The 13,875-nt window shown below is 46.5% G+C and overlaps 1 protein-coding gene across 1 annotated transcript in view; it reads right to left on the bottom strand.

Moving 5' to 3' along the window:
* The window catches only part of HIP1 (huntingtin interacting protein 1), a 145,940-nt gene that overhangs the window by 117,905 nt on the left and 14,160 nt on the right, over positions 1-13,875 (bottom strand). The gene's annotated exons all lie outside the window — the stretch shown is intronic.

Below are 13,875 nucleotides of genomic sequence, written 5' to 3'. Positions count from 1 at the left end.
AAGCGTGCCTCTCCATTAATTCGCCTGCTTTACATCTCTCAGTAAACTTTGTGATTTTCAGCAGGGCCCCTCTATCTGAAATACCCCCCACGCCACTCCTTATCCCGTTACCCTGCTTTCGTTGCTAGTGCTGTTATAATAAGAATGAGAAAAGCAGCTGAGAAAGCTCACCAAGGCTCCAGGCAACTGTTCTAAACACTTTTATAAGCATTATCTCACTAAATTCTTGCAGCGGTATGAACAGGGACCCATTATTTCCGCTTGCACATGGAAAGCTGAGGCGCACAGAGATCATTAGGTCAAAATCACAGCAGGTTTCTGACCCAGGCAATTTTACTCTGGAGCCCGTGGTTTTATCTGAAATCAGTATTTTTACTATTCAGCTGTAAAAAGGAATGCGGATGACTTTTTTTTTTTTTTTTTTTTTTTTGAGATAGAGAGCACGTGAGCAGGGGAGGGGCAGAGGGAGAAGGAGAAAGAGAATCTCAAGCAGGCTCCCTGCGCAGCACAGAGCCTGCTTCATCCCATGATCCTGGGATCATGACCTGAGCCAAAATCAAGAGTCGGACCACCGAATGAGCCACCCAGGCGTCGGAGGATGCCTTTTCTATGCTGGTATAAGAAGACTGCCATGACAGTCCCTTAAGGGGAAAAGAAAGATTCTGAGCTATCACTTGTAGAAAAAGTGGGGAAGAGGGTCATATTTCAGGATATTCATGTTTCCTTGTACATGAAAATAAAATAACGTGGAGAGACTCAACAAGAAATTAGTAAATGAGTGGTTCTCTCTTGGAGGTGAACGGGAACAAGGCAGCAGGGGACAAGGGTGGGAGGGAGCCTTTCACCTTTTTTTTTTCTTACTTAAAAAAATTATTTCTGGGGGAACCTGGGTGGCTCAGTCGGTTGGGCGTCCAAATTCAGCTCAGGTCATGATCTCACAGTTCATGGGTTCAAGTCCCACATCAGACTCTGTGCTGACAGCCCAGAGCCTGGAGCCTGCTACGGATTCTGTGTTTCCCTCTCTCTCTGACCCTTCCCTTGCCCATGTGTTCCTTCTCTCTCTCTCTCTCAAAAATAAATAAACATTAAAAAAAAAAAAGGAAACACTGTCTTCAATAAATACAATCTATTAAAAAATCTTTTTAACTAATTTTTTTTTCATTTTACCTATTCAAAATTCACATGTTTTTAAATTTTGAATTTCACATAAAATGCAGGGCAGACACTCAAATAAAGGTGATTCGAGTGAATGCCTGGAGATTTCAGATTTTTATAAAGGCAGGGTATGATCTTGCTGCTTTGCTACTCACATAGAATCTGTGTTCTAAGATATTTTCCAGCTGGCTGCTGTTGTGGAGGAAAATGTACTATTGATTTTTATACATCTTGCTCCCAGCACTTTTATTCCTGATGCTGAACTTGACCGTTCATTCTCTTTTCCACGGATTCTCCTGGGTTTTCAGTGGCTCGTGCAGGGATCCTGGGCTGGCTCCGTGAACGTGTTTGGGCAGGTCGGGGATGGAAATTCAGAATGTTGGGGATCATGGGGCAGGAGTGCCCCCCATGTGGAAACATTAAGTTACAGTTTTTAAAAAACACTGTGTGAGCCAAACAAAACAAGGCCAGAAGAGAATCCAGCCTCCAGGACGCCAGTCTGCGTGCTGCATTCCCTGTCAATACGCTTTTCCCTTCTTTTCTCCTCAGCCCCACCTCTTTGTCCTCTGAAGCCCTCCTGCCCCTGGAAGCCTTCCTGGCTTGTCCAGTCTGCCCAGGACTTCTCTCCTCTTCTCCAGGGCCGTCAGCTTTAGAATCAGTGCCAGCCACGGTGTGGCCCTGAGTTCTTTCATAAGCGACTTGAGACTGGTCATCCTGACTTCCTGGGCTCTTTCCCACCCACTTTGGCATCTTCTGCTTCTGCGGTCAGCGGACTGCAGTGACCGTTCAGCCCACATTCTTCCTTCGGTCTAGGAGGAACTTGAACTCGGCAAGCAAGTCTGATTCATTCCAGACTCCTAGCACTGCAGGCACTTAGGAAACCTTCTGTGCTGAAGGATGTATGCTTTGGGGGCAGGTAGGCGTGTCAACTAACTTACTTCCTCGGAACCCCGACAGGACTTTTGGAGAACGAGCCAAACCGGACAATGGGATGCCTGCCCTCAAGGGACGTGGCAGACGCTTCCATGAGGGCCGGATCTGGTTTTTACACCTGACACAGAGGGAGCCCTCAAAAATAGGTTTGATGGTGGGCCTTCACGGAGCTTACCATCCAGTCACCCGAAAAACAGCCACAGCAGAGACCAGAGCCAACATGTGAAGAAAGCCAACAAGAAGATGCACGGGACACAGTGAGGAAAGTCTCCTAGGGCTCCACGGTCCTGGAAGGGGGCACCCATGCAGCCACTCACTGAGAGATGAATGCCTTTACTCCTAAATGAAAAGGATCGATGCTCCCTCTCCCGAGACGATGAGAACATCCACGTCACATTCTCACACCATCTCGACCACGCATGGCTGTCCTTCTTTTAGAGGTGAGGAAATGGAGACTGGGGGAAAGGATGTGACTTGCCCAAGATCACACGGGGAATATGCCTTGCGGCCAGAATCAAACACGGATCTTTGACTCTGCCTCGGGTGGGTTCTTTCCTGACATTCCCGGTAGGAATTCTGGAGAGAGGCGGCAGGGGTTTGAGTGATCTCATCTACCGAGGAGAAGCCTCAGGTTAATTTCTATCCCACTGCACTGGGGAGGAGGCCAAGAGTCAACAGTAAATAAGACAGATTTTTAAAAAAATTTTTTTAATGTTTATTTATTTTTGAGAGAGACAGAGAACGAGAACAAGCTGGGAAGGGGCAGGGAGAGAGAATCCCAAGCAGTCTCTATGCTGTCAGGGCAGAGCCCGACACAGGGCTCAATCCCACAAACCGTGAGATCATGACCTGAGCCAAAATCAAGAGGCAGGCACCTAACCGACTGAGCCACCCAGGTGCCCCAAATAAGACAGATTCTTCTAGTGCTCATGGAGCTCACCCCAGCTTTAGGGGGGAGGGGGTGGACAATGATGTAATCCCCTCGCCAAAATGACAAGATGATTCTACTCAGTGATAGGTGCCATGAAGAAAACACAAAGAAGTAATACAACAGAGAGTTGGGGTGTAACTTAGTGTTTTGGGGGGAGTATCAGAAGAAGCCCCTTTAAAGAGGCAGCAACTTGGGGGCACCTGGGTGGCTCACTCGATTGAGCATCTGACTTCAGCTGAGGTCATGACCTCATGGTTCACGAGTCTGAACCCCACATCGGGCTCTGTGCCGGCAGCTCAGAGCCTGGAACCTGCTTCGGATTCTGTGTCTCCCTCACTCTCTGTCCCTCCCCCACTTGCATTCTTTCTCTCTCAAAAATAAAGAAAAACATTAAAAAAATTAAAATGAAAGAAAAAAGAGGCCGCAGTTGGGCAGAGAACATACAAAGCAGACACAGAGCTTCCAAGACAGGAGCAAGGCGGGCAGAAATACCACGAGGCTGAAGACCAGGGGGCACGAGGCCAGTGAGGATGTGAGGGACAGCACAGAGAGGATGTCATAGTTCACTTCATGAAGGCGGGTTTTATTTTAAGCAATCAGGAAGCCACTAGAAGGTTTTAAGCAGGCAGTGAAAGAATCAGACTTATGCGTTTTTTTTGGGGGGGGAGGAGGGTTTTCTTAAAGATCTCTCTGGCTGCTTTGCAGAAGATGAATAGTAGGGGACTAACGCTTGGGGAAAGACAGCATCTGTCATACATAAGATCTTTCTCACGTAATATGTAGAAATGCTGGGGAAAAAAAACCTTAAAAATATTAAAACAAGTTTTTAATGTTTATTTTTGAGACACAGAAAGAGACAGCGTGAGTGGGGGAGGGGCAGAGAGAGAGGGAGACACAGAATCCGAAGCAGGCTCCAGGCTCTGAGCTGTCAGCACAGAGCCCAATATGGGGCTCGAACCCACAAACCGTGAGATCATGACCTGAGCCGAAGTCGGACGCTCAACCGACTGAGCCACCCAGGTGCCCCCTTAAAAATGTTATTAACATGTAGACACAGGTACCAGAAGGCTACTGCAGATGAGATCTGAACACACATGCTATGGAATAAACAAACCAGGTATATGTTATAAGAGACCAAAGTTGAGACCCCTGACTGTGTGTGCATCAGGGGTCTGGAACTGAATTCCTGGACAAAACTGTAAGGGATAGACTCTTGGTGGGGAGCCTAGAGAGAAGCCAGAGTCTCTGACCCGGGTTGCAAGTTCCCTTTCCCTTACTACTCATGTAGTGTGGAAGCCCTGCCCCCAGAAAATCATGTAAAACTGGACTTGGAACCAATGAACCCTGTAGGGCCTAGAAGAGACAACCATACAACTTTCCCAAGGGACACTTCCATAATACAAGGCACATGCGGGACCCCACAGAATATAATCTGTACCAAAGATGATCTCACAGACAAAAATGACAAAAGATACAGGGAAAATCAAATGCTATACAAAAAGCAGATTCAACAGAGAATAAAGTACCTTGGAACTATAAATACTGGTTCCCCAAAAGGGACTTTAAAATGTTCAACAAGGGGCACCTGGCTGGCTCAGTCGGTGGAGTGTGTGACTCTTGATCTCAGAGTTGTGAGTTCAAGCCTCATGCTAGGTGTGGAGACTGCTTAAAAATAAAATCTTAAAAACAAATAAATAAAATAAAATGTTCAATACGATAAAGGAAGGAATAGAAACCACAGAACAAAAACAAGACATTACAGAAAAGGAGCAAGTGAGTTTTAAAAAGAACCAAATAGATATTCTAGAAGTCAAAGAGTAGATTAGACACAACCAAAGAGAGAATTCATGAATAGGAAGATGAATCTGAGGAAATCACTTAGAAAATGCAGAAAGAAAACTGGACAGGAAATTATGAAAGACGTTAAATAAAATGGAATAAATAAAATGAGAAGTTCCACAATACACTTAACAGAAATTGCAAAAGAGAGAATAAAGAAATCAAAGGCAATAATCAGACAAAGGCTAAGGATTTTCCAAAATTAGAGTAAAAGGCAAAACAAGTTCCCCAAATAAAGTAAAACACCCAGTGCCCATGGTACACCACAGTAAAAGAAAAGAAAAGAAAAACTATCAGAGAGGAAGGTAGATTATCCATAAGGGACTGACAATTAGATGAATTAATGCCTCAAGACAACAGAAGAGCTTAAAAGCAAGGAAGAAAAAGAGCCAACAGTGTGGTGAGAAGGAAGCAGTATCCTAATCCTGTTCCTTCTGCTCTTCTACCACCACCTTGTATCCCAGAAGTTCAGGTGGCAGGAGGGTGAGTGTCCAGGTTGCTGGCTTTTGGAAGGTTCTTACCATGGTACCATAGGCACCTAGCACTGCCGCCCTGTCCCACTGCGTCCATAGTTACTGCTTGCAGCCAAGATGACGAGAAGGAAAGTGTCAATTCTGCTCAGTGGGCACTAAAGAGAAACCCCCAAGAATACCAGCATATAGTAATCTAATCTGGCCTTGAAAAAAATGGAAGCTTGGGCCCCCAAAGACAATAGGAAAGGATAAATCTTCTGACCAAAAAAGTCTCAACAAAAGGGGCGAAATGAAACAAAAGCAAATGGGCAGAGGAGGATCATCAAAACAGAGACTAAAGAAGATTTAACAGCAGAACCAGAATCTAAAAATGAAGGTATTTCAGGCCCAAATGCTATGGGAGACGAAGTAGTCTTAGACCAATGTCTGGTGGTTCTTACATACTCTCTCTCCTACAGTTCTAAGAGGCAGCTTTATCAACATTTTGGGAATGCAAGTTTTCTGTAATAAACTGAAACGTATTTTTATTTTATTTATTGTTATTTGGGGGGGGATAAAAAGCATGAGTGGGGGCCTAGGGGCAGAGAGAGGGAGAGGGAGAGAGAGAATCTTAAGCAGGCTCCAAGCCCAGTGTGGAGACTGAATGGGGCTCTATCTCATGACCCTGAGATCATGACCTGAGCCAAAATCAAGAGTCAGAGGCTTAACGAACCGAGCCACCCAGGTGCCCCCAGAAACATATTTTTAAAGAAGCATGGACTCCCACAACATCCCATGTTTTAATACATCTTTAAATAAGTACAATGACTTTTTATTTATTTGTTTACTTTTAACTTTTTAAAAGGTATTTATTGTTAGAGAAAGATACAGAGCATGAGTGGGCATGTTTTTTTTTTTTTTATTTATTTTTGGGACAGAGAGAGACAGAGCACGAACGGGGGAGGGGCAGAGAGAGAGGGAGACACAGAATCGGAAACAGAATCCAGGCTCCGAGCCATCGGCCCAGAGCCTGACGCGGGGCTCGAACTCACGGACCGCGAGATCGTGACCTGGCTGAAGTCGGACGCTCAACCGACTGCGCCACCCAGGCGAGTGGGCATGTTTTAATACACCTTTAAATAAGTACAATGACTTTTTATTTATTTTATTTTTTTTTTTTTTAATGTTTACTGTTGAGAGAGAGACACACACACAGAACATGAGTGAGGGAGGGCAGAGAGAAGAGGGAGACACAGAATCTGAAGCAGGCTCCAGGTTCTGAGCTGCAGCACAGAGCCCGACGCGGGGCTAGAATTCACGAACCATGAGATTATGACTTGAGCTGAAGTCTGACACTTAACCGACTGAGCCACCCAGAACCCCTTATTTATTTACTTTTTAATGTTTATTTATTTTTGAGAAAGAGAGAGAGAGAGAGAGAGAGAGCGAGCACAAGTGGGGGAGGGGCAGAGAGAGAGAGACAGAGAGAGAGAAACACAGAATCTGAAGCAGGCTCCAGGTCCTGAGATGTCAGCGCAGAGACCAATGCAGGGCTCGAACCCACAAACTGTGAGATCGTGGCCTGAGCCAAAGTTGGACACTTAACCTGACTGAGCTACCCAGATGCCCCAGTCCAATGACTTTTTAAGAGATAAAATGTGCTAGTTAATTTTAGAAAAAGCAGAAAATAGTGGAATGTTGGACTAAGAAAGGCTTTGTTTGATGTAAACTTAACATTCCATCCACTTTGAAGGGCATTATAAAAAAAATCCTCTAAAATACACATAACCCAAGTGACAGAGTCATTTTAAATGACCCACCTTCCATATTTGTGTTTTTCTCCTACTATTGTTGTCTCTGTGTCTTCTGTGTGTTCTTTTGTCTCCTTATCAGAATTGCACACTATCTGGGCTAGGGAAGGAAGGTCCAGAATTTCCCCAAACCTGTTAATGGGCCGTGGATATAATGTGTAAGATATCACATTCCGTGTTATCAGGACAGTCCCAATAAAAGGCTTGAGAGTTACAAATATTTGAAGATTCCGAGCTCTGGTGACCTCTACTTGTGGATAAAATGTCCCCAAAGTTTAAGCTGGAACACTGATTAAGTAACTCTTTAGCAAAGTATTGCAATTACATTGCGTAGACTTTTTAATACCAGCATTAACTCATGATGTCTGAGTACCAATCAACAAACAAGTACCAATAAAATCTTGGTTATGACAGGGTTGGTGGGGTGGGGTGAAAGACAGTGATATATGTAGACATCTTCAGACAAAGACTAAGATAGTTCACTGCAGTTTCTTACAGAAAACAGCTATGAAGTTTCTCTCCCAAAGAGATCATAAATTCAGCCCCAAAGAAAGTTCTGAAGAAGTCCTAAAATAGTCTTATTTATATTCTAGAAGGAATATTTGAGAAATAAAAACATCATCCCCAAGGCTTTATACTCTCTTGATATTACCCTGACCATGCAATGAGCTCAAGGTGAAAGCCAGAGGAGAGTCAGTGGGAAGCCATCAGCCCCCATGAAAGCCACCCCCCTCCCCCACATCATGGTGGCCAGCATGAGTGGAATTTCAGGCCTCTCTCTGAGGCATGAACTGTTTCCTGGCTTCTGCACCCACTGCTCACTTTTCAGTAAAGATCCCTGGACGCCATCCACTCATGCCTTTGTCACCTGCTGCCAGCACTTGGGAGAGGATAATGTGGGGTGGGTCCCACTCCACCCCCGTCTGGTCCCGGAGCTGGGGGAGGGCAGCTCTCCTGGGCTTGGCGGGGAGGGCACGCTCGTCGGAGGTCACCCTCCAGGGCAGGAGTCATTTTAAAATAGAGATAAGGAGGAATTATCAAAAAATGCCTGGCACCAGAAACCTAAACTCCGAGGCCCAAGCCGGCGATCCCATAACTAAGACATTGACACCATACCGTCAGTCTGTTCCTTGCAGACCCACAGAAATGCTGGTGTAACTTCATGCTTCTTTCCAGAAAAAAAAAAAAAAAAATTTTTTTTTTCTTCCCCTTCGTCTCTGTTCAGACATAACATCATCAACGCAGCTCTTTAAATATCTGTGCTGGGAGGCTATATTTAGTGACTATTTGGCCCTTAAAATGAGACTGATTTCCTGTGGCAAAAAGTTCTCAGCAGCAAGGAGAGAGGCCTGGAGAATTCTGAACTACTAACACACAGCTTCAAGGCTTGAGAGGTTCGGTGTAAGAAAAGGAGGTAATTGCTTTTTCTGGATAGGTGACTGGCACCCAAGATAGGGGGAGAAAAATCGTAATAAAACGGTGTGCTTGGTCTGAACACTTCGAAAGGCATCCTCGAGAATGGCCTGCCACGGGGCAACTATGTGAGCCAGTGATCATATACAGTACACAGCCCTCCTTCAGAGAGGCAGGAGGGGCATCGCTACTCCTTCATTCATTTGTTTGTTCACTCACTCATTCATTCACTCACTCGTTCACTCCTTTACTCACTCACTCACCCGTTTATTCACTCACTCATTCACTTATTCATTCATTCCCTCATTCGTTCACTCATTCATTCATTCTCTCCCTCATTCATCACTCACTCATTCACTCATTCATGTACTCATTCGCCCCTTCACTCCTTTACTCACTCCTTCACTCACTCATCCGTTTATTCACTCACTCATTCACTTATTCATTCTTTCCCTCATTCACTCATTCATTCATTCTCTCCCTCATTCACTCATTCATGTACTCATTCGCCCCTTCGCTCTTTTACTCATTCCTTCACTTACTCACTCATTCATTCATTCACTCATTCATCACTCATTCATTCACTCCCTCATTCACTCATTCATTCGCTCACTTGTTCATTCACCCACTCAGTACATTTGCACATCTTCCTACTTGAAAGCCCAGGGGCCTACAGGAGCGCTAGGTTACGTGGCAAACAGGATGCACAAGCCATGGACCCTAGGAGGCCATCCCTAGAAAGGGCTCTCGGGGGAGCACAAAGTGAGCGCTGTGGGGAACCCAGAGGGTGGGGGGGCACTTCTGCTGGTGCCATCTGGGAAAGGAAACAACCCTCAGCACCGGCTACTGCTCTGGACCCTCTCCTTGAACCCACTCATTGAACCCAGATGCCAGTACGTTATCTCCGACCACAGATGAGTAAGTTCCCCAAAGTCCAAAGAGATAACAAGTAACAGAGCTGGAGCTGAAACTGAGATTGTCTGACTGCAAAGGGCTTGACCACTCTTTGCAGCGACAGGTGGAGGCTGACGGAGCGCGTCCCCCAGACCGCACACGCAGGTCCCACTCCGATTCTGCCGGAAGACCTGGGACGGTCAGGGAAGCTCCTCGCGGCTCAGGCAGAGGACCTCTCCCTCCCCCGATGCATCCTAGATTAGTCACACTTTCCCTCCTCACAAACCACCGATAGGCCCTCCTGCGTGATCGGCCCCCCTGCGTATGCGCGTCTCCAATGTCCCCCGGATGACCCAAGGGAGCCAGGGAACGCACCGTTTACTTAGCCCTGACTAAGCTCGGCCAAGCAACATGCCATTCCTTTTTTTTTTTTTTTTTTTTTTTTTTTAACATTTTAGTTTGAGATAATTTTAGACTTTAAGAAGAATTGCAAAAATAGTTCAGAGTTCCCGTACATCTTTGCTCAGCTTCCCCTTACACTAACTAACATGTTACATAAGCGTAGGAAAATCATCAAAGCTAAGAAGCTCACCTGGGTGCAATACTATCAACTATGTACTACAGAACTCATTTGGATTGCTTCCTGTGTTCCCACTATGGTCCTCCTTCTGCTCCAGGACCCAATCAGGATCCCACTTCGTACTGTCTCGTCTCCGGCCTGTGGTGGCAGCTCCTTAGTCTTTCCTGGTCTTTTAAGACCTTGACATTTTGTTTTTTAATGTGTATATTTGAGAGAGAGAGAGAGAGAGAGAGAGAGAGAGAGAACGACTGGGGGAGGGGCAGAGAGAGGGAGACACAAAATCCGAAGCAGGCTCCGGGCTCCAAGCTGTCAGCACCGAGCCTGACGTGGGGCTTGAACCCATGAACCATGAGATCGTGACCTGAGCTGAAGTCGGTCGCTTAATCAACTGAGCCACCCAGGGGTCCCAAGACCTTGACGTTTTTGAAGAACCGCTAGTCCGTTATTTTGTAGAACATCCCTCACTGGCTTTGTCTGATGTTTCTCATGATAAGATTGGGGCTACGCACTTTTGGCAAGAAAACCACTCGGTGATGTGCCCAGTTCAGCGTATCTGTCAGGAGCCATTCATTTTCACACACCGGTTTCTTGGGTTTCTCTGGATACTCAAGGCAGCCCCGTGAGACAGGTATTATTATCCCCGTTACACAGATGGGAATATTGAGGCAAAGAAATTAAGGCATTTGCCCGAGGTCACTGAGGTGATAAGCGGCAGAGACAGGATTTGCACCCAGTTCTTTCTAGGACATGCCAAGCTGCCATTTCACTTCTTTCCAATTTAAACTCGTTCATATGACCTTGACTGATCGGAAGAAATTGGACTTGAATGGTTAACCTAATTATTCCTAGTCTTACAGACAGGATTCTAAAACCGATGACTCCCAACAGCTAACATTTATTGAGCGCCTACTATTTGCCTGGCATAAGGCTTCATGTTTCATCCCTAAAGTATCTTGCTCAAAACCTTGCCACAACACAGTGGAGTTGGTGCTGCAGGGGCCTGATCCCTTATCCCAAACTTCTGGGGTCACGTGTGTCTGGGGAGTTAGGACTTCAGGGTTTGGGCAACACCCTCTGATCAAACACGGTCATCTTTGCAGCATATCGTAGGACCTTCCATTCTAAGACGGGCACGTAACACAGTCTACAAACAGGCCCAGACAAGTACAGGTCGGGCACCACACTCTGAGATAAACCTGTAGTCTTCCAGACCTTCGGGATCTCAGAACTGCAGACCAGGAATTGTGGGCCTATTACATAAAGTCGTTTGCAAATGAGGAGGCAGAGGCTGGGAGGGTCTTAGGGCCACTCATTACCCAGCCTGCCCCTCACTCTGAGGCCTAAGGCAGAATAGTAGCTGGGAATCTACCCCAGGCATTTAAGACTCTCTCCTACCAATGGGTTTTATTTCCCATTTCCCATGAGAAAAGACATTCTGAATACGTTCAATGGCACGGAGAATAAATAGAAGGAAACCCCAGGCTCTGAGCCGTCCCCTGAGCAGGGTGTGAAGGAGATGACCACACCGTCACCAATCACCATCATCGCTATGACAGTTACTGTTTTTCTAAGGCATTAGAGGAAACTTTTTCTTTCCATAAAAATATCATTAGTGTCATCAGATCAGTCTTGTCCAATCAGCCCCAAGTTCTGCTTCCAACGAGGCCCCCAAAGGGGTCTGTGAGGTCCAGGTCTTTCCCTATGACATAAGGATACCCTTAATTGCTCAGACTTTCCTTCCTAAAAGGTCACGGCTAAATCATCTGTGAGTTGATCCAGACTCCTACGGCCCTATACGGTTTAGCCGACTTTGCCTCTCGCGTTAGGTGGGCCTTAATCCCCACTGTGCACAGGGAGGCACCCCTTCACTTGCCCTATAATTACTTTCCAGTTAGAGGTTTGGGAAGAAAGTTCCAGACAGCAACCATCATCACTGGTTGACGTCACCTTCGCGATTGCTGACTTCCCTCCAACCTCCTGCTCATTCACCTTCTCACTTGACCTAGGATGGGGACACCGAGGCAACCCCCACCATAATGAGAAAGTGGAGATTTGCATATTAAGGGAGAGCTGTGGATGAATCAGTGGTAAGCACACAGAACCCCAAGCAAGCAAATGAAAACAATTCATTAGTCTGGGAATAACAAAAATTTAGGCAGGAAAGGAAAAGATACCACGTATACTCAGCTGCTCCTGGCATTTCCAGGGTCGTGATAAAGTCGACACTGAATAGAGAGTTAAAACTCTAGCGGCACAGAGGAGGAAAAGTGTCCTGGGGATGGGGGGAGCATATATGCAGATGAAAGCTAGATCTTTATCTTCCAGAATGGCAGGTTCACAATAATGGCTATAATGAGGTTCACAATAATGGCTATAACGAAAGCAGTTTCAAGAATTAAAAGTGGTGTGCTTCTGGGAAGCAGGAAATAGTTGGGGAGGAGCAAAGTGCTGGACCAGGACATTCCCGGATTGTGGTGACAAGTCTGAGTTGCTATCTGACCCTTGAAACCGTGTACATGCAGACCTTCAACGGAAATAAAATCACACAACTGGTCACAGGCAGAGCCGCAACCCAGACCCCAGTGTTCTGCCCTCCTGTCTGTGCCTTCGCTTCGGCCTTTGTCTTTCCAGACTAGACAATTCCTTCTGCATGCCCTCTGTCATCTTAGCCGACATTTGAGCCAGCCCTGGGACTCAGGACCAGAAAGATTCCTCCAAGCACGCCATCCCTCCCCAGGTCCGGTGCAAAGGCGGGCCAGTGTGTGGGGGGGTCATGGTCCAGGCAATCGCCTCCTGAGATCTCCTGGTAACTCTTCCTGTGGTTCTGTGCCCACCCTTGAAAATGTGGGATTTCCTCATCTAGGTGACCCTCAACTCAGGCGTCCTCGGGCAGCAGACCAACAAGGAAGCCAAGATCCATTCATTTACTTATCTCACAGCCATGAGCCTACCCCGTGCCCAGAAGTACACTAGTCCCCCAAATTTGGATGTGCTTAAGTACTAGTAAGAGAATCATAATATCAGCTGATACTTTTTTTTTTTTTTAAGTTTATTTGTTTATTTTGAGAGAGAGAGAGAAAGCATAAGCAGGGGAGGGACAGAGAGAGAGAGGGAGACAGAATTCCAAGCAGCCTCTGCACAGTCAGCACAGAGCCTGATGAGGGGCTCGAACTCACGAACCACGAGGTCATGACCTGAGCCGAAGTCAGACGCTTAACTGATTGAGCCACCCAAGCACCCCACGAGGTGATGCATCTGAATGCTCGCTATATGGATGGCAAGGCACTGAGCGTTTTCTTTGCATTATGTCATTTAATGCTTTCAACCGCCTATGAGGTAGGTATTTTCATTACCGTAGATGCTATTCCCATGGCTCTCTGCTTAACTGAGTCAGATCAAGCTATGCCCACCAGCGTCTCTGTAAAGCAGCCTGCCTGGAACCCATGGCAGGTGACCCGCCGGACCTAAAGCCCATGCTCCTAGCCTTTACAGAGTCTTGGGGCACGACCTGGACCCAGACACAAGGCTGGGTCTGCCTCAAATCTGGGCAAGGATTTGCAGAATGGACCCTAGGCAAGTTGAGTTTCTTTTCTAATCCTCACTTTCCTCTGGGAAACTGGACTGGATCAGAGGCCACACCTCAGAAAACGGGAGGCACCAGGGAGGGAAGGTCAATGGGTGAAGCAGGCTGGCAGAAGACAAAATGGCACCCTTTTGGACACCCTGCGTGGCCTTTGAGTCAGTGTCAAAGAGTTTTTCTGGAAAATCATTTTTGTCATGTGCTATAACCTTGGCCTAACGGACTAACCCCGGGAAGCCCAAGATCAGAAGTTGCTCCCGGAGTTTTGCAGTGCTCAGACTATGCAG

Source organism: Panthera leo, chromosome E3 (genome assembly GCF_018350215.1).
Source record: "Panthera leo isolate Ple1 chromosome E3, P.leo_Ple1_pat1.1, whole genome shotgun sequence".
NCBI classification, from domain to species: Eukaryota; Metazoa; Chordata; class Mammalia; order Carnivora; family Felidae; genus Panthera; species Panthera leo.
The sequence above is the reverse complement of the archived record's forward strand: the minus strand, read 5'-3'. Positions and strand labels throughout refer to the sequence as shown.